General features: G+C 39.4%; 1 long non-coding RNA gene across 3 annotated transcripts in view; it reads right to left on the reverse strand.

Annotated features, from left to right (window-relative positions):
• The window catches only part of LOC140658547 (uncharacterized), a 57,928-nt gene that overhangs the window by 34,095 nt on the left and 2,222 nt on the right, over positions 1-21,611 (reverse strand). For all 3 annotated transcript variants that reach the window (XR_012044762.1, XR_012044763.1, XR_012044761.1), the window contains exon 3: positions 21,380-21,450. This is a non-coding gene — a long non-coding RNA (uncharacterized lncRNA). The remainder of the gene's footprint in view (positions 1-21,379; positions 21,451-21,611) is intronic.

Raw genomic sequence — 21,611 nt, forward strand, 5'->3', positions numbered from 1 at the left:
TTAGTGAGGTCAGACAGAGGCGATAATCCTACCAAAGAACTTGGCTCTAACGAGAGCTGGATTTTTACATTGATAATAAATTCTTTTGAGGACTGATGACTGAATTCTTAACAGATACACAGTTCAGAGGATAGGTATGGTAGTTCTGGAGGGCTGTAAGGAAACAAGTGTTACACTTGTTTCTCTAACATGAGCGTGAGCGTTCAGGCGCTTTCAACTGTCTGTTTTTAAAGACATCATCTCATCCTATAACGATATCTCTTGATAATGTGCTGGGAGGCATCAATTCAGCATTAGCAGTCAAGGGAGTCAGAGCATTAGTAACATACGGTAGAGCAAAACGGGTCCGTTGTATCTTTATGGGGTTCATACATAAGAAGTGGCACCTCACAAACTATCCATGTTAGTTTGGAGATGGGATCTCTAATGAAATGCTAGTTGAATCTCTGCTAGCTGACAAAGATGGCAAACGATTTATCTAGGACTTTTTCAGAAGTTATGCTTTTTAACAACCTGTAACTCTGTGATCCAGGTGCTTTACTTTTTTAATGAACTTTCTGTTGATAAAATTCACAAAGTTAATGAACTTATGCCACCTTGCAGACTATAATTTACATAGGAGAAGTGGAAATAGGGTATTATTAATTGAAAAAATGTACCCATATGTATTCAGGAACAGACAAGGCACTCTGGAGGCAGCTGTCAAAGGAAAAGGGAGGAGCAGGCTGAGTAGCATCTCTCCTGTCACACAACAGGCAGTATTTGCTATGCCATGCAGTAGTTTTTTACAGATTACAGCATTCTCTTCTTAAATCTCCTCTTTCTCTATCGTTCAGATTCAGGTGTGGTTTTCAAGGTATCCAAATTAGTTTTGAAAGGACAGCATGTATACATACTGCTTAGTATAGCTCCTGGAATTCCAGGGGTCTTCAGATCTCAGTCTCTGGACCATTTGGCTTACAAAAACAGGCCCTGACATTCAATATAAAAGAGAATCCATATACACAGGCTAGAAACTATTACAATAAACAGATGGATGCTTCTGATTCCCTCCAGAAGAGAACAGATGTGGTTGCAAGCACAAACATATGCATTCACCCAAATTAATCATAATATTCATTTCAGGTTTATCTCAAATACATGAATTAAATATTCTATTAATGTTTTATGTGCTGTAGGTCAGCATGCTTTGGCTTTCAGACTGATTTCTGCAATAATGAAGTTAACATAAAATTGCATCCTGGCTGTGAGACAGCACCTTCAAGGAGATACAATTAATTTGTCATGTTTTTTTACAAAGCCAATTGAAACCAAAATAACCTAACAAAATTACGACCTGGCAACAAAACAGTTGCAATACAAACTATCATCAGCTACGTAACTTAGAGCACTACTTCAGAAAGGTGGTGGATGGACAACATCCTTGGGACTTCTTTAACAGTTAAATCAATCAGGATAGTACTTCACGCACAGGCAATTTTTTCCCTGTATAAATAGGGAACTATAGCAAACAATTCCTTGTTAAAGACCTGTTATGCATAAAAACAGATGAATTGGTGAAAATATTAATTCAGGGAAAAGTTATACTTTTCTATGCCTGTACGAAGACAGCCTAATTCAGCCAGGGATTACAAAATTCATTACCAATTAGTTTCCTGTATGCAACTCATAATATGAATTTTTTGTTGTTCCTGATAACTATATGTTTTTCACTGAAGATAACAGACTCATTTGTCAGTTCACAGACTAGCTCTTCTACCTCTAGTCCTCCAGAGCTCTAGTAACAGCTACCCACAAATGACATATATACCTCTTGCTATGATAGTTCCAAAATCGCAGGATAACATGATCCGCTGTATGCACATATTGTTGCAAGAAGTTCTTGCAATTCTAAATCTTTGCCGTACCAGATAATACCAGAAATATTAAGGAACTGTATCACTGCACTGTGATACTAGTCTTATGTCCTTTGGATTTCTTTATCCACCCCAGGGGATTAGTGGTCTCCGCTGGGTGACATCTCTGGGGTTTTGCCTCCATTCCTCTTGCTCCTCCAACCTGGTTCCCCTCCCACTCTACCTGCGTGGTCTCCCTGAAACAGCAGTGAAGAGGGGCTGCCCTGTTCCCTCACCGTTCTTCCTAGTTACTGGACTGGACACATCTGCCTTTACCCTTCTGGATATCCCACCAATTTCAAAAGAGTCAATGATGCTGCAATTCCAACTTTATGCCCAAGTGAAAAGCCCTGTATCACTTAAAAATGTATGCACCCACTTGTTATGTAAAAATATACTTTAAAATGAAAGTATTTGAAAATTATCTTCTATTATTGAACCCCAAAGCACTGCAGCCAGGTTCCAGCCTGTAGCTCCTGGAGGCCAACAAAAGATATTCAGTGGCTTAATGACCCAACACAGGATGAAATGCAAAACTAGATCCTATAAAACTCCCTTTAAAGAAGTCACAGAACTTTCCAGATGAATTTGAATCTCAGTGTCATAGGGAAATGTCAACTAGAGGCAGTCTGCCTCTATACCCACTTGTTCACTGTCCTTCATCTGTCTCCTTCCTGCCCAAACAGTATGTGGCATGTTTTTGTTTAAAATTCTTTTTTAATGTCACCCTAGTACAACCCTGGAAGGGGCTTAACTATGATGGAGAATGAAATGATTCATTCCTGCTCAGATACAATGAAGGATGTCATAGTAAAATTGAAGATAGATTATAAAGAACTATCCTCTCATTTGCAACATGATGGGGATGTAGATAGCAGTAAGATCGCATCAGTGTCTGCCTAATAATACGGACTGCTGGTTTTATGTGGCTATATTTACAGTAGCTATCACAGAAGACTGTAGAGTGCCTTCTGTAGACCTCATCTGGGGCTGATCACAGCTCGTGCGTGGAAATTCCATCCATGCTCAGTGATCATTTCTACAGGTGCTGCTGGAAATGATTTCATTTAACCATATATTACACTTTTCCTCTAAGCTTCTTCGGGAGAAAAATGTCAATGCGCTGCTAAGCTAACCAGTCACAACAGCTTCTTGTGATGAGGAGTGCTGAAAAGATTTTAAGGGAAAGGGAAAATTCCAACAGTAACTGTCACAGGTACCCCACAGCTGGTGAAAGGCGGTCTCACTGCTACAGGATGCACTAATCAATTAGACACTTGGCATCTATTATTCAGAGATAAATCATGCATGATTACTCAATTTCAATCACAGAAGAATTCAGGAGCAAAGATACCCATCCAGCAACCCTGACACACGCAGAAGTTTCCCTAGGTGATAACAACAGTTGGCTATTATAAAGGAAAACCCTTTCATTTCAGTAATAAAACCACAAAAAATATAAGCAGAGGTCCCATATGTATGAAAAGTGTTTTGCCAAACAGGGTGTGATATGTCTCCTGGGTTATAAGTAATTTTTTGTCATCAGTTCCCCTGCTTCTTCTGTTGCCTAAACAATCCCAACTGATTTCCCTGCTCCAGATGATCTGTCCAAGCAAAAAATCTTTTCATTTATTTTCCCCTTGCCTAGGAGGAAATCTTTCTTTTCTATTAAAAGATGGTTGCATAGGAATATTGGTCAGTGGTCTATGAAATGAGAGAAAGAGTGAGAGAGAAACTCTGTTGATAATTTAGATGAAGATTTATCTAGAGCCACTCTTCTGGGTTTATCCTCTCTGTAACTGTCATTTCACAAAACACAGAGGGAACAATGTCATTCTCACTGGAGTGTATATGTGCACTGCTTCTTTCTACTGGAAAGAATCAAAATTGTTCATCTACGTCTCATGAATCCTATAATGACATAATCTAATGGAAATGTATCCCCTGTTTATTGGGAAAGTATCCCCATTTTAGGAAGAAGGAGACTATTTCTGCATCATAAGGATCTGACTAGCCTCAGTGAACACATGCTGACATCTGTGAAATGTCCAGAAAGCTACAAATTTGTTTCAATATAAGCTGTCACTTTGAAGAGGAAAACAGAACCATGTGATGCCAGGCATATTTGGGTAACATCCTAAAAAGACACTGAGACATATTCCAGCATGGTCCCAAAAAAGAGCTGGACTGGCTCAACTAAGAGGTAGAGCAGAGCTGGGAAGAAGCAGTCAGGCATGAGAGAAGGAGAACCGTTTAAGCAGGCAGAGCCAACAAAGCCTGTGTGTTGATGAACTACGGCTTCAGTGAGATATTCAGTCTGCGTTGGTTCTCTCTAGAGTCAGTGCAAAGACAGGCAAACCTCTAGAAGGTGATCTAAGACATCCAAATTCTGCTTTTACCGTGAGTAGCCCTCAGAGATTTGCATACCCTTTGCCCACCTCAGAAGAGTAGCCTGATATTTCACTAAGTTAGGCCCTTAGGGTAAGCCTAAAGATACACCTAAAGATGAAACTCTTCCTCCAGATTTTGTAGCACATGTAACACTTGCACAGTGCTAAGACTGAAGGGGTCCAGGTTCCCTTTCCCGCAGGTGTGAGGGAATAATTACTATATATATTAGGTAGAACTTGAAACATAAGAGTAAGAACAACGTATTCTGAGCTCAGATCAGTCCCAGATGATTAGCAATATACTTCTTGTTTCATAGGAAACAGGAATTCAAAAGTGTTTAGCTATTTAAGGCATCATCTTTTCACATAACAAAGGAATCTGGGTATCAGAAAGAGCAAAACAACCACCTCCTGAAAAACAAGGTCTCTTTAAAACGTCTCTAGTTGGCAACCTAGAAATACACCCAAAGTCACTGCTGCAAGAGATAGCGCTGCTCATGCAGAGATCTTCTCCCTGATGGCAATGCTTATGGGATTTTTACCTTACTTGTAACTGGTGATGAATTTATAAGCAGATGCAGGCAACTTGATAGCCCTTCTCTTTTTATCCTACTTATTCTTGTTCATATAATTGTCTAATCCTTATTTATAACTCCCTAAGCTATTTGCCTCAATAATTTAAGTTTTATTCATACTCTGGGCTTTGAAGAAACAGAGCGTAGTGTCTCCTGCAAGAAAAATCCAAAGGATGTTTCTTTGTGGCTGGAGTTTAATCTATTCTAAGTGGTGCCTCTGTTCCCTAGTGCCTTGCTTACTGGAGGTTAGCTCTCTGGTGCTGAAAATAGAAGATATTTTAGCATTTATGTGCAAGTGTGTGCACGCAGGAATGCAAATCTGTAAAAGCTCCAGAGTTCATCTAAAATGCTAATAGAATTATAGAGCTCCCAACCTACAGAGCTTCCAACCTGAAGAATACATGGTGCTCATCCCTCCTTCCCACACATGAGAAATGCAGCTATAGGTCTATCTCTTTTTCCACTGGTGAGCAGGGAGTGGTCTTAACTTTCACTGTTCTTATGCAAAGAAAATGGCCTTGAATTTTATTGAGGGTGAGGGTGTTGCTTACTTTCTTGATCTCTAGAGGTGTTAATTCCAGATGTGGGGGCAGTCATTCTCTGAGTGCTTTTTAAATATTTATAATTCTGCTCAGGTGTCATCTAATTTACCAGTTAGAGCATCCTTCCATATACCAAAAGGGAAGAGACAAAATCAATAAGCTCTCTCAGCCATATTACAGTGAACAGAAATGAAAACGGGAGAAATCTGCCACAGCTTCCATGAGAAAAGAATATGGCCCAGCAGCAGCAAGCTCTGCTACGAGCAGAATGACGTGCTGAGCAGGGACAGCTCTGGAGAGGAAGGGAAGTAGGGAATACCACAGCTGTGGGCTCCCACGCGTTACCTGCTAGCCTGAGTATCACATCCTTCTGTGTGCTCTAAATTAAATCACTTTTCAGGCAATCTAATCTGACAGCTCTCCCTCCTCATCATACGTAAACAACATGTTCTTTATTTGCATAGTGCAACAGGAGCAAATGCCAAAATGAAGTTTGACAATCTAGTTTCTACTTCTGCCTACTACTATCTAAGTGACTCTGGGCAAGCTATTTTTTTCTGCATCTACTCCCCATTCAGGCAAACGGGCACCATCCATGAATACTGTCAGGCAATTTAACTTACTTAAATTTTAAAGAAAAATAATTTTAAATCCCTCGGTAAGAGCTTCTGAAAATCTTCCACAGTGAAGACTTTGAGCGGCTCTGCATTTCTGGCTCTCTCCACAATAGGATACAAATTTGTTCAGACATCACAAGAACAACTGCCACTATGTTACTTGCAGCATAATGACAAGGCCAAGATATACAGAACCTGATCTTGCCAACTCTGTACAACAGAAGCCCTGTTCCAACCATTATGTCATGTGGGTGAGAAAAGGAGGAAAAAATGAGGAAGCTTGCCTGGAAAAATTTCATCCCAAAGATCAGATTATTCCTGAAGCCTACACTGGTGAGCAGGGCCTGGAAAGGTTACACAGATCCCCCATCATGTCTGCATAAATCATCGGCTCTCCTGGGGCCAGCAAAGCGCTGTTAAAGCACCCGAGTTCCTTTAGAGAAGGATCCTGCAAGGCAAGTTAAGAACTGGAAAGCATGTTTACCGAATAATACTCTGAGGTGAATTTTAGATCTCTCAAGAGGCTCCAGCCACATAATTGCAAATACTTGTTATTTTATCTGAACCTCATAACTCTAACTTGCAGTGATTAAACTAAAATTCCCACCCCAGATCTGCAGGAACACAAGTCTTAATAACAACTGCTAAATCTCAAGATCACATTCAGCCACCTTAGTAATGTGTTTAAAAAAGCAAAACATCTGCAATCACATTATCAACCAGCCAAGGGGCTGAAATCTCCCAAGGGGATATGTTGGGTTAGAGAGAAATTTTGCTTAAAAAGGAAGCTTGTATCATCAGGATGAAAAATCCCAACCACAGAAAGCAACTATGTGCTGTAAAACATAACTACCATAACAAATAGCAACCTCTTTTGTCTCCCTTCAACGCCTGAACAACTAAAAAGCTTACAATAGATTCTCCCCCTTCTAAATGCAGGTCCAGTCCGTTATTTAAAAAGATTGCTTTGGGTTTATCACAATGAGTGTAGAATTCTTTGTTTGTGGCAAGCACAACTAATACAATAAATACCCTCACATTCTTATGTGGTACTGGTAAATAAATAAAAATAATCCCTAACACTAACACAATCCCCCATATGTCATCATGATAACAATGCTCTGGAACATCTTATGCCTGCACACTGTCATCATCCAAACAGCATCAGCCATCTGGGTGAGCCAGGGCAGATTTTCTTTAATGAATCAGAGAGAGAAACCAAATGTTGAAGCTGATCTTGCTGAACGTTTTCAGGTGGCTGAACAGAACCCTCACAGCATTATGATACATCCATAAAAAAACAGAGGCAGACTCAGTTTCACATGGCTAACAGCATTGCTTGTGCTTCAATTTCTTCTGTCAAGACAAAGTTTATTTGGAAGAACTACAGCAAATATCATTCATTGCAATCAGTTTGTAGAGGCTGCTGTTGCCAGTGGCAACTTTGGTCAGAAGAGGGTAACTTGGTGGTTTAGGGAGAAGTTTGGTTCAGAGTAGATGACAAACACAAAGACCTCTGACACATGGAAAGGTGGGTGGGAAGGGAAAGGGGCTGTTAGGGCAGAAGACATGGGGTACTGCTTTCCCCACTTCATGCCACCGAACAGTGTCATTGCTCAGTGTTGCTGCTCCAGACACGATGCAATTAGGCATCTAACGCGTGATGCTCCATACGATGCACATTTGCTGCACAGTTTGCCTGTGTGGCTGGGTCTCAACACTCAGATTATTTTAAGCGTGGTCTCAACATCTATGATGAGAGGCTTGGTCCAAATTACAGCAGGCTCAGCAACACCACCAAGTTACAGTAGTTTAGCAAGTTGCCACCTTTCAGCTGGGCTAGAGGCACTGTCTGTGTGTGCCTACCCAAATGGGAGGTAATGTGGCTTGGACTAAACCTAAATGGTTTAATGTAAATTGGATTACTTCACCGAAGGCACCTGATATTTAACCTTTATCCCAACCACATTCCTTTTGTTGTTCAATGTTGAAGTTGCAGTACACACAGGTTAATAGTCAGCTCCATGCCTAATGCTTTGTCATCTTTTTGATAAATTACACTCATTAACTATACCGTTTCTTCTGCAATTTGAAAGGATTACGAAGACTTGGACAATAAGATAGTTAACTAGGACTGTAAAGCACATTTTCAAGGACTAAATTTTACATCTTCAGTTCTCTATTGTTTTTCAGTGACTGTGAAGTACAGAATGAGGGGGCTCTACCTAAAAGAAGCAATTGAAGTCTTAAATGCATACTTGATTGAGTACAATTACCCACCAACTCTTTTGAACATCCATCTACAGACAGGCAGAGATGAAGCATGGAGAGAAAGCACAACAATAGCTTTTTATGTAACAAACTTTAATGCTCTTGGTTGGGAAGCAGTACGCTTAAGGCTTCAGAAGCACTCTCTGATGCCTCTGGTTTCCTTCACACTAGGAACGCATCGACAGTAGAAGGGATGCTTACAATTAAACAATTGTTAATATGTTGTAGTTAATAAATACACATAGATTCAAGTCTCAGCATTAAAATTTGGATATGACAAAATATGGGGTTGTTTAGATCTGGGGTTTTACTTTAGCATGCTGAAAAAGACAGATCAGAACTGATCCTGGCTGTCAAACACCCTCAAACATGGAATTTCTTATGTACACAGAGAGAAATTATAAAAGAGATGTCCTGTCAGCAGAGGACAGGATGAAGAGCATAGTGGGCAGCATTGTAAATCACATTCTGTTACTGACTTTTCTTGAACTGGGAAAATTCACTTCATCTCCCTAGCACAATCCATAGCTCTGTAAAGGAGGTCACTTTGGATGTGCTACTATTCAAGACCTTGCACTACTACATTAATCTGCATTGCTCCCACTGGCTCTAAGACCTAAGTCAGTTGCCTTTTTTAGCCCTAAGACTGGCCCACGTAGTCTGGTATAGCCTGACACGACTTCTTTCCTCCTGCACCTATTTTGCAATCAGTATCCCAAGTAGTTTAAAGCTCTACTGGGTGTTTTTACATGAGATCACACCTCTGACAGTAGCACAGGTGTGCCCAAAGTTCCTGACCTTCTGTCTCATTACAAATCAGAATAATGAGTACTTTACTGACATAACGCTCTGCACAGTTTTCATGACCAACGGCCAGCCCAGGACAATTCTACGTACCAGGTGACATCAGCTCTGTTCTCGGCTGCAGTTAGGGGAAAGCAAAACAGAGTTCTAAATGAGAATACCGCTAGATTTCCTAGTCCCTCCGCCATGCCTTCTACATCAAGCCATGCCTGTTACACAAGACTTACCACAATAAAAACCAAGAATGGTTGCAAAAAATGCTTGTTAAAGGGCTGGCGATGGAATATTACGATGACTCCTGTTAAAAACATCATATGCTACAGGTCAGCTACAGCACTGTTTCGCCATTAGAACAGAAAAGCCAAGAGAGACAGTAGGTATTTTTTAAATGACTTTTTTACTATTAGGACAGTGTATTATATCCCAGATGATGAATATAGATGGCCCTCAAGACACCTGTAATCCATGTATGTTCTTTCTCTTAATAATTCATTGGCAATTTAGGCTTAACTGCATAAGAAGCAAGCAGGCTGGGCGTTTGTTAACGTGCAAAGAGCAGGGAAATAAAGCTCCTGAATGGCAGCAAAGAAGAGAAAGATGAAGGCACTCTGAGGCTGGTTGTTCTTGTCACCTCTAGGGACTCAACAGTCCACATACATACACACAAATTTTGGTGCACCAAAACCACATTAGCAAGTTGTGAAGGAGAAAATACCTCCTCTGTAAGGGAACCGGCAGTATGATCATCCTTAGTAAAAGTATACAGGCTGAAAAATCACTGAATTTGTACTGTCAGCAAGAAGCAGCTGCATCAGTGTCTTCTTTGCCTCATCAATAAAAGGCAAAAACAAGGACCCCGACACATTCATGGTGACTAGTAACGGCCTCTGACTCAGCAGAACTTGGCATCCCTCTGGTCTGCAGGGGAGGGGGGATGAAAGAGGCAAAGGATACTCATGTACAATATTTGCATTTTCTTTGGGGGAGCTACTGGGCAAACTCACTGATGGGATGCTATAATGACAGTTCTCATGGGGCTATTTCATGTCACCAGCTGGATTCCATCTGTTGATATTACTCAGGTCACTAGGTCTTGGATACTCTATTTTTAATTTTTTTTTTGGTCCTAGATCAAAATTTTGCCTACAGATACTTAGGTGCCAATTACCACAGATGTGGGAGTCTGCAGAAGTCGGGCATAAACAAGAGTCCTCAGACCATATGCTGTGTGTGTTTGTGTGCGTGATATTTTTTTAAGCAAGCCATTTTCAGATCCCTTATGAAAAATATTTAGGAAAGATGTATTCCATTGAACCAGATGATTCTGTTCATTAAAGATATGCTTTATTCCTTGCACACTGCAAGCTCCTGCTCAGCAGGCATTGCTGGCATGCAGGATCAGTATATTCACCCTCCACAGAGCCCGGTGTGTTTCAAAGTCTCCTTGTCCTCTAGCACCACAGGCCAAGTTTGGTTACAGAATAGCTCCTTAAACTTTTTTTGTGATTCTGTGATTAAGTAATGTCTTCAGCCTTTCACTTCACAGAAGCACGGCATCACTGGGGTTGGACAGGACCTCTGGGGATCGTGCAGTCCAACGCCCTGCTCACAGCAGAGTCAACCAGAGCAGGTTGCTCAGGACTGGGCCCAATTGGGTTTTGAATATTTCCAAGGGTAGAGACGCCATGACCTCTCTAGGCAATCTGTTTGCATGCATTTAAATTTGAAATTCGCTATCCACAATTATCTCAACAGCTTTTATTTTTATAATTTATATAATTATAATTTATTATAATTATAATTATTTATAATTTTTATAATTAAAAGTTACTATTAGCAACATCAGCATGTAAAGATCACACACAGATACCCTATCCCTGTCTGCCCTGGTGTGAGAATGGTGCCTTTCACCCCCAAGTCAAACCTCTCCCGTAAGATAGAGGACTGTTGTTGCCAGTGTTTAAAGGAGTATCATCATAATTAATTTGTTTTAAAACAATATCCAGATTTCCAGAACACATGATGGGACTGAGTCCACAGAAGTTATAATATTTACTTTGCCTTTTATCACTGATGTTTGGCATTTTCATTTCAGTGCAAACATTAAAACTACAATATCTCCTGACAGTTTTATTTTCCATTTTTTATCATACTTCTATTTTGTTATAGGCCTGTCTCTGATACTCATCATTTTAAAGTGTAAGTGCTATCTGATCTTCAATGCAGACTAGTAATAAAAGGAAATGGCAAATTGCTTTAGGAGATTAATAATCCAATCCAGAATAACTACCTCTACACATTTTGGTACTATAACTTTCCCACTTCCTTTTCTTCCTCTACAGAGCCTAAAGTTAGCCAAAGATACACACAGTGTTGTAATATCAGGAAACACTGCTGTGGCTTCTATTCACTATGAAAAGAGATGACTCTCCTAAGAGCTGAGAAACATTACTAAAAGGGTAAGAAAAAACTTATCTGAGATTGGCCAGCATAAAAATGGAAATTTATTCCAAGTTGACAGATAATTTGACAAAGTAGAAGCAAAGGAACCCAAGACAGAGCTTGAGGAACTCTATCTGCACCTAAGCAAGGTTTTGAATTATGTCCCTTCATTAAAGGTACCCACCAGTGCCTGGTATACAGGTAAAGTCTGAAGGAGCTGAAAACTTCAGCCAAGTTATTGAGAAGTTCTAAGAGAACTTCATGGTCAGCACAGCACAGAAAGATGCTCTCGAATCCCCAAATACTTGCGATAGTAATCCTTAAGTTTTGTTCATAAACAGTAATATTCCAACCTAACAGGAGCTCATGTTTTACAATCTACGGAGGAAATAGGGACTTTCTAAACTATGGAGGCAATCCCTTCCCCTGCTTTTGCAAAATTTGCCAAACACTCTCTTGTAGGAGACGTTGCTTGAATGCTAAGCTTGAAGTTTAACACCCTTCTCTATTCAAAATTAATACTTCCAAGGATCTGGTCTGTGCTCAGTCTGTATTGACAGACTATAGCCAACATCGTAATGTCAGTTTTGGCACCACCCATCTAATGCACACCAATCCCCACCTTGATATCTTATGTTCTAAGTCATTTGGCTAGGGCGTGATACAGACTCCCATAGGCTATTAACAGAGGCCCATATGCTACAGCCCTCTTAATGTCTACACAAGCGCCTGAGAACACAGACGTCCAAGAAAAAAATTGTAAGATACCCATCTATGGAAGCTCTGTAATAAAATTGAGCAAATAATAGTCAAATAGTCCTTACAAACAATACAACTACAAATTTACACTCAATAAAATTATTCACTATTCTTCCATGACAGTCACTGAATAAGTTATTTTCTTCCTTGTCCATCCAGAACCTTAAAATCACAGGTGAAATCAGAGGCAAATGAAGAGGAAATTACCATTCCAAGGACAGATATTATTATCTTCTGCTTCTAACAATAAATATATTATTGGTCACAGACAAAGATGCCCTGTCCACCAAACAACAGAATAATAAATATACAAACTGAATAATTACAAGGCACCTGAAGCCATTGAAATCTCTGTGCCAAAGGAACACTTAGTTTGTTATGTGCTGTGACTCTATTGGCGTCTTTTCCTTTATACATAAAAGATAATAAAATGTGTTTCTTTGTAGTAGTAACACTGACTACATTATTGCAACAGTGTAAAAAGCCTGGGAGTGACTTCAGTTCTGCTAGGCTCACATAGGTCCAGAATGAATTCGAGGGAAAGTGTTTTAGAGGTGACTGCAAAGATCATCACTGCCAGCAACAGTAGCTGTGCCTGCAGAAACATCTAACCAAGCCTGCCAATCAACAGGGAAAACCAGAAAAACACAGCATATCTTACATGGACGCTGTGCTCTGAAGTAGTAGCTATAATTGCAACAAGAAGAAAGGTTCCCTAGTCCAACTTCCCATGTCATTTTTGGGAAAAGATCCCAGTACTGAAAATAAATGAAGATCTTAAGTTCTTGAATTATTTCCATCTGTACACGAAGTAAAAGGCATTCACAGTAACTTGGCAAAAATACTTATTTTAAAATAAAAAGGTAAGGTTGAGTTAGTGCTGGAAAATGCTGGCATTGCTGAGGAGGGCCAGCAAATTCTGCATTTGTCATCAAAACCAGTACTGGCAGCAGCTATGCCAGCCCTCACTACCTGCAACCTTCTGCCAGGGGTCTTTAATCCCACTGTTACCCATCACTTTTAGGGTGCAAACTAGCCCTGTCATACTGTGGTTCCTCTGCAGAAATTCCCCGCAAGGAAGCCAGTTAGTCGTTGTCTCTGTAGAGCAAACCCGGTGGGATGCTTTGTTGTAATGTGAGTTTGTTCTTCAAAGAAAATTCTGAGATGGCCTGTCTCTTGCTGTAGCTATCAGGTCAACAGCAATGGTCTTTCCATACAATCACCACGATGGTTTCCCAATTCACGGCTTGAATGAATCATGTGCGTCTATCTAGTAGGTACTACACTCACACTTCTAACTTGTTTAACTGCTTTAACTGAACCATTATTGCATTATGATTATTTTAAACTAATACTGTTATGAAGAGGAGTTGAACCAGCAACCAAAACAGAAAGGGTCTACCACCCTAATTTGTGTTTCACTAGCCCATAGAGCTGCAGTGAGAGTTGCTATGGAAAGCCAGAAAATGGACAGGTACCCTTCAGTCCTTACAATTCCAATTTGGAAATCAGGATTTCTTTAAAACAGTCTAGCAGCAGAAGCAACTTGTAGGAGATGACTGAAATTTTACTAAGGATCTGTCTAGAAGATTACGGCACATGCATGATCACCGCAAAACAGTCCAGGTGGAACACAGCTTCAGCCTGTCCTTGACGGGGCAATCCCGACGGGAGCAGTACCTCAGACAACAGATCCATCGGCAAGCTTGGACTCTGCCAGGAAGGCAGCCAGTGATACAGATGCACTTCAGATGGCGCACCACGCCAGCCAGCTAAGGAGATTTTGTCAATATTTCATTTATTTGGGGAGGGAGGAGAATAAAGTTTAAATAGCAGCCTAGCTTTTAAGTTTTTAATAAAGCCCCTATAACTCCTAGGATTATATCAGCCTAGATCAAGGTCACCCTACCCAGACTTTTTTGTTTTTAGACACAAGCCTGCTCTTGTGTTTAATGTTCCCTGGTGCTGCAAAGGACCAAAATGATAATAAGACCCTGTTGTAAGGACAAGCAATTTTATTCAGGCAGAGGACATTTAAACACACATAACAGCTTCTGTTACATGCTAATGGTGCCACAGCTTCACTGTCTCATCTTACTCGGTCAGCTTTGTGGCTGAATTATGGTTTTAATAGTCTCTGCTCTGACTATGATTTGTTCTTTGTTGTTTTTCTGATCTGCACTTTAGAGTAATACATTGCTACAGACACTTTAGCTGGTTATAACAGCGCATTGCAAAAAGAAAATATCTTCACTCTTACAAATCATGTATATCTATGGCCGTACATGATCTAAACATGTTCAGAATTTGTGAATCTTTCACAACACTTCAGTAGAAATTCCTGATAAAAATACATCTGTACACTTCTTTTTTTGATTCAAACCAGCAGCACATTCCAGTGTAACACTTTTCCCAGTTTACGTATTTTCATCACAACCTCCATTCAAAATGCATCTTCCATCCATTCTTTACAATTCTTTTGCTTTAAATATTTAATGATAAACACACAAAATACAATATTGGATGAATGTAGCCCTTATTTCATAAACAATTCCCAAGGGACTACATACATGCATACAGCTTAATACATAAATAAGTATGCAGCGGATCAGAGTCTATTTTGTCATTCATAACGGAGAGAGGACTACAGATGTACATTACTTTTCAAAATTCAGGAACAATCTAGCAGAGTCTTTTAACTTGAGCTATCACAGGAGTCAGCAGGTGTTCTATGAATGAAGAATTTGAAAGCTGTAAGTGTTCCTTAGTTTGAAGAATTTATAAAGGTAAATAGGTGCAAGAAATAATAATGGAAAATTCCATTTAGTACAGGACAAAGGAAGGGCGGATGTAGATATATTCTTAATGAAGGGGATAAAGCTTGACAAGGAGCTGACGACTAGCCAAAACCTTCAGTTCTTCTGGGTCGATAACCTTCCCCAGCTGAATCCATCTACAGATTGTGCAAATCACAGGGAGAGAAAAAACTGCCTTCCACCGAACCAAGTTAAACACTTTTTCTGCCATACCTATTCAGACTTGATATACCCTGACTTCCTTTCCATATATCTAACCTGTTCCACGGTCCTGCCAGGTAGCCCCATACTCTCCCTTCATGAGCATTCTGATAATCAACAGAGGGTTACAGTGATTCAGGAGATTCATTTGCTAGCAGGATGGGATTTTCAAGCAAAGATTGCCAGGCTCTCAAGTCCACAATTCAAAATGCACTGCAATGTGAAGATACCAAATCCAATTCTAACCTGGCTGTGGAGAGTTAAATTCTTAGAAGTTTCAAGGGAAAATAACTAAGGCTACAAGTTTTTACAGCTCTCCAGCTTAAGTATAATTTTTGAAAGCACATGGAGTTGAGGTAACTGAAATAGAATGATACTTTAATGACACCTTGCCCATTAGGTTATTAAGAAAATCAATCCATTTGTTTCAGTTGCTTTTAATTATCTTCTGTGGAGTCATTCTGGTTTTATACTGGTGTAAACACATCACATCCCATACTGTTTAATTTCCTTAAAGATTTTTTTTGCCTGTTTTTAATTTTATGAGGACTTTAACTTCCACGTGTTTAAATCAGCAATGAAAGAAAAAGATCATCTTAGAACAAAATGGAATAAATTCAAACTATACTTTAACTTTACGACTGCTCATTTTCTTATACTGGCAATTCCCAGTCACCAATGTCAGGCAAGATAGCCTGACACTTTTAACCATATAAATACCATAATTTTGAAATAACTATAGGCTTCTGCTTGTTATTGCTTAAGATTCAACAGAGGATGCATAGTAAATGGGCCTTTAAGGAAACCAATTCTATTATTCCTGCTAGCTGGGGCAATGACTACCATCATGAAAGTAAAATTACTGCCATTAAATCAAGAAACTAATTAGAATCAGATCATCAAGTTCATTTTCTGCTGGAGACTTGGTCTGCTGGCATGGGGTAGAATGATTTACTCAAGAGTACCTATCAGGGCTGAGCCAAGTCCGTCGGTTTAGTATATTTCTGATATTCAAGCTGCCTGAAAGAAGCTCAGCAGTTCAAGAAGGTTCACAGGCACTTGCAGTAGCTAGATCTGGGCTAGCAGCTCTCACTGAGGAAGGTTGGGAACACGCAGATTGGGAAATCTGGCTCATGCCTATGTATGGAGTCAAATGGAATCAGACGTTAATCTTCCTCCACAACCCCAAGCGGACATGGAGCCCTCAGATGGCTGCGTCAAAACCAAAGACACTATTTTTGCTTTTCCCTTCCTTTTTCATTTCATTCCTTTTCAGCCCTCCATCCCCAAACTCTGACAGCAAAGATCAATATGATATCAAATGGAAAGGATTATGGTTTGCCTATGCTCAAGCTTCTAAAATAGAGAGAGACTAAATCTCTCTAGTTCACATAACGAGACATTCACTGCATTTGAGAGTGTTTGTGAGATACTCTTTATGCTGAAAATCCTCTTTCATACACAGACACTGGAAATCCCCTGTGCACGTCATCATTTAACCTGTCTGCCAAAGTCAATGTCAGCTTCCCACTGTCTATCTTCTCCTTCTGTAGGTGGTTCAGCAACTCAAAAGGCGCATAATTACTTCATAAATATCCATCAGTGAGCTTATTAAACTTGGGAAAAAAGCACAGGACTTCTAAAGTTCTGATCTCATACATACTTCAGAATGCCGTGATACGGTGAATCACTCCAAATGATAACATAACCAATTAGACAGCTTTTCATTATCAAAGAATAATAATGAAAAAGATAATGAATAAGACGATGCATCTTGTCACAACAAGAAGTGCCACGATTAGAATCCAGGAATCTCAGCTGTCATTTTGTCTGACCTTAAAGGAGTCATTTACTCTTTATGCCTCTGACCTCCCACCTAGTGTGCAGCACCAATACTTATTTTACACGTCTTTTGAGAGTAATGTTTCAAATGTTCTTCAAAATTATATGATGAGTCAGTGCAAAATGTGTTCCCATATGTATATTTAATTGGGTTTTAAGGACATTTTAGGCATATGCATGCTTATATGCCTAATATGAACTCTTACCAGCCTGTAATAATTGGAGACCAAAAAAAAAAAGCCCACCAAAATTTACATATATGAGGTCCATTCTATTAATGGGACTTCAAAGTTAACAATTTTACAATTGTGTTTTCTTTATAACCAATACACACCGGAGGGAATGATAAATTTACTTAATAGCTGCAGCATTATTCAACACGCAGCCTAGCGGAACATTCCACAAAGCACAGAGTGGCTTGTCTGATCACCTCCAGCTACCTATGCCACAGGAGTTGGAAATATCAGGTATGTTTCAAGTAAGCTACTGTTACGAATATGATAGCTTATGAAATCACAATGAAAATCACTATTTAAGATTATAGAGGCTATATTTACTGAGAAGGTCTGCCTTATACTAGGACACTAAAGTTCTCAAACATCTCCACACACACATACACAGGTAAGTGGCACAAACTGGTTACCAAACTTCAGATTAGTGTCCATTTTCTGTGTTCTCAAACAGTCCCAGAAAATGAAGAGAGAAGTTCTTTCTCCAAAAATACAATCATCCAAAACAACTCACCTTCTTACCAGTAAGGAAATACTCAGAGCAACACTGATGTTCCTTCTTCCAGGACCATGAGATTTCTCAGAAATAAGCCCACCTCCAGAAGAGATTATAAAGATCTCAAAACAATGTCCTCTGAACAAACTACAAAATCACTCCACCTTCTCCAGTAGAAATAATATTCCACCAATAAAGAATTAGAAGAAGAAAAACAGAAAGAGCCTTGCTGATATGACTTACAGCATGTGTAGGACACTTCAATACCGCAATGACTAGTATCACAAAAGCTAGCTGAGGAACGAATAAATACTGTGTTTTTACAACAGATGGATATATGATGGGTTAAACAGAGTGTCAATATGAAAAGCTGCAATTTCTAAATTAAGACATTTTCTGAACTGTCAAAACAACTCATCAGTTTAAAGTAAATTCTGAAAGATTCCCAAAAGAGTCAACCTATTACCGAAGAAAACTGATTAATAAGTCTAGTATCGATCTGTCAAAAGTGTGTGATGACTTTGCCTTTCTCTTTGAAAGCTCTCCCCACTGCAACATACTGGCAATTCATCAGCATGGTCCACAGGGAAATCATTAAGCAAAAATAATAAAAGAGAGAAGAAAATGAAGAAAATCTCAAACATTTACTCTATGGGTTTCTGAGTTCTCCTCTTTTGCATGACTTAATGTCATGCTCAGGAAAAAACCCAACCTGTCCATCTAAGGGAATGCATTATTCCTCAGAAGCAAAATGATAAAACCACTGGTCTCAAATACCCAACTATTTAAAGCATGTCCTTGAGGATAACTCTGCATGGGGAAAAATTAAAATGGACTGATGCAAACATGTATACAAGGATTCAGACCGAGTTAAAAACCAACACATTTGTGCGTCTCTGGAAGCAAGAGGAACATGCACTGGAACTTTCTTATGCTCAAGTTGCTGTTGTAAGCAGCACTGAATCTATTCAGACAGAAAAGATCAAGACTGTTGTGAAAGACGTGACTTAGAGATTCAGTCCCATCCCATAGGATCTTAGGTTTGGGATCAGCAAACAGACAATTCCAAGTGAAGTACTTTGAGAAATCAAGAGTGGATCTAACCGTAACTCTTCTCCACTACAAGTTTTACTTCCTCTGTAAGAAGCTACTGTCAAATGCCTGGTCAGCATCCTCTCTGCTCTTGAGACAGAGCACTTCCCACAGCTGTGTCTGTTGTCCAACAGGCCTTTATGTCTCTGGTGAGGAGTTTGGATGCTTCCATATAAATGGAAATAAATACGTATGTGCATATATGAATAGATATTTTATAATGCTGGCTAATGAAACCTTATTGTATTTTCAGACGTGTATATTGATGAATTGCAATAACCTAACCTTAAGGGTAAGGTTATTGCAATTTCTTGCCATTGTATGGAGAAAGAACTCACCAGGAAATCTGCAATCTATGTGTACAGTTTGCATTGAAATGCACCCAAACATGGGAAGGTAGACGTTTGCTATTTACCACCACGTTAGGACACACAGTGAGTAAGAATATTTATCCAGCTGAAAGCACAAAGGAAAATTAGGAAGGTAGAGTGTAGTTATGCTAACTGGGATCTAGCCTATGCACTGAGGCTAATACCAAACCTTGGAAATGCAGCTGTAGCTCCTTTGCAATCACAAGTGGTAATTTCTGTTTTGCGTCTCATCCCAAGGACAACCTTTCCTCAGGTTACGCTAGGGAAAGCATACAACGCTCTCCAGCAGCTCATAGAAGCAACAGATTGTACAAAAGCTTGGCATAAAAAGACACTTGTCACACTCTTCACAAGCAGGATCTTCACTGGATATTTCTCCCCAGGGTGGTTACCAAGTCTGACCAAGATGAAAGAATACCTGCCTGCAGAGATGCTACTGTGACCAAGGATAAGATAGTAAGAGACGGTTTATCTTTTTTTCACAAAAGATTTTTAGTCCTCTTTTCTCCATCATGAACCCTAGTGAAAATGCAGCTAATTGTGGTTTCCTACTACCAACCAAAGCATAATTAACAACAGCTACCTACAAACATAGGTCTACATTTTTGCTGTCTGAAACTCAGTCAACACTTTTAACATTTAATTTGTATGCACACTTCTGATCTGCCATGGACACCAGCCAGTTTCTAGCAACTTTAAGTGAAGATCAATCCATTTATTAATTAGAGATGTGAATTAATGGAAACTGAAATGATCATTTTAAATACGGCAGGCCCTAAACAATGACTTCCTGAGATGCTACATGCCCTAGAGCATTTCCTTTGTAATATTTTCAAACTATCCACTCTCATCAATGATTTACAGCTTCTAGGTGCTACTTGGCAGTACTTTCAATGTCTGTGCTGATAAAGAAGAAAACTTTTATTGTATCTTGAACTCTCAACAAATACTTTGAAATTTCATAAGAGTTCTTGCATTTGTCCTTCATATTTCCAGACTTTAAACAAAACAACCTTAAACTACCTGCCTTTTCATATAGAATAATGCTTATGAGCATCTCATTAACGAGCCACATTAACTTTCTCCACCATCAGAATATACTTAATTCTGTTAGCCTCACACCATAATTCCCCAACTGGGTACTGAACCTCGTTGTGACAGCCCAATTAGTTCTGCTGGCAACAGTAATGAGATTATGATTATTTGCGAAACATACCTAGCAAGTCTGAATTCTTATGCAGTCCTCTGCTTAAAAGGGATATTACAACTTTAATAGAAGGAGACGTCAAAAAGCGTTTACCCACACAAAGGAATTCAAGAATTGTGTTTAAATTTAATATAACATACGATAAAGAGACGAGCTGGAGTAAAAGCCTGTCACTGCTTCTCACACAATAGTATTTATAGCTCTATATAGGACCAACTCCGTGACATTAGCGGACGGAAATCTTAATACCTTCTGACACAACTGGGTTGAGCCATCTATTATCACCCACAAATCCTTTAAAAACAAATACTGGTTCAAATAATTATGCCATTCAACATATTAACTTCCTAGACACCAACAAGGGGAAACACAGTGATAAAATGATCTGTTTTAGGGAAGACCAGTAAAAGAATGATCTGTATCCTGGGCTTCAGATCAAAAGCCTTTAACATTAGGATCACACTCTCCACTGAATAAATGTCAGAGAAATAAACTTGATAGAACAATATATTTTCCACGCTCTAAAATTATGAATTTTAAAAAGGACCGAGAACATGAAACTACGAAGTCTTTAACCTCTAGGGAATAAATTCAAATACCAACCAGGTTAGTAACAATCTAATGTCAACTGTTACCATAAAAAAATGGACGATGATAAATAATAAAGTATCAAGCTGCCAGGGAGGTATTTAGTGGGAATTGTGAGGATCTGTGTTATTCTTAGTTATTCTCTGTGTATCTTGATTAGAATTTTAAAGAAAAGGTAATGTTTCTCCCAACCCTATTTCACCATCGTTTATAACCCAGAGCATGAAAACTGTCAGCCTACCTCTCAGATTCTTCCAGATACTGATCTTACTCAGCTTGGGTGCTTGCTAGCTTGTTTGCAACATTACTTTCCTGAGAAGGAAAATACAACAGAGAGCAATCAATGGAAGGTGAATCTTTGGGTTGGAGATGTTTAGTACACAATGCAGATTTTGCTGATCTAAACTTTCTTAATTACACTTTCCTCCTTCTGTACTGTTGACAGCCTAAGTCTCGTCTCATTGGTATTCAGC

Source organism: Ciconia boyciana, chromosome 12 (genome assembly GCF_034638445.1).
Source record: "Ciconia boyciana chromosome 12, ASM3463844v1, whole genome shotgun sequence".
NCBI classification, from domain to species: domain Eukaryota; kingdom Metazoa; phylum Chordata; class Aves; order Ciconiiformes; family Ciconiidae; genus Ciconia; species Ciconia boyciana.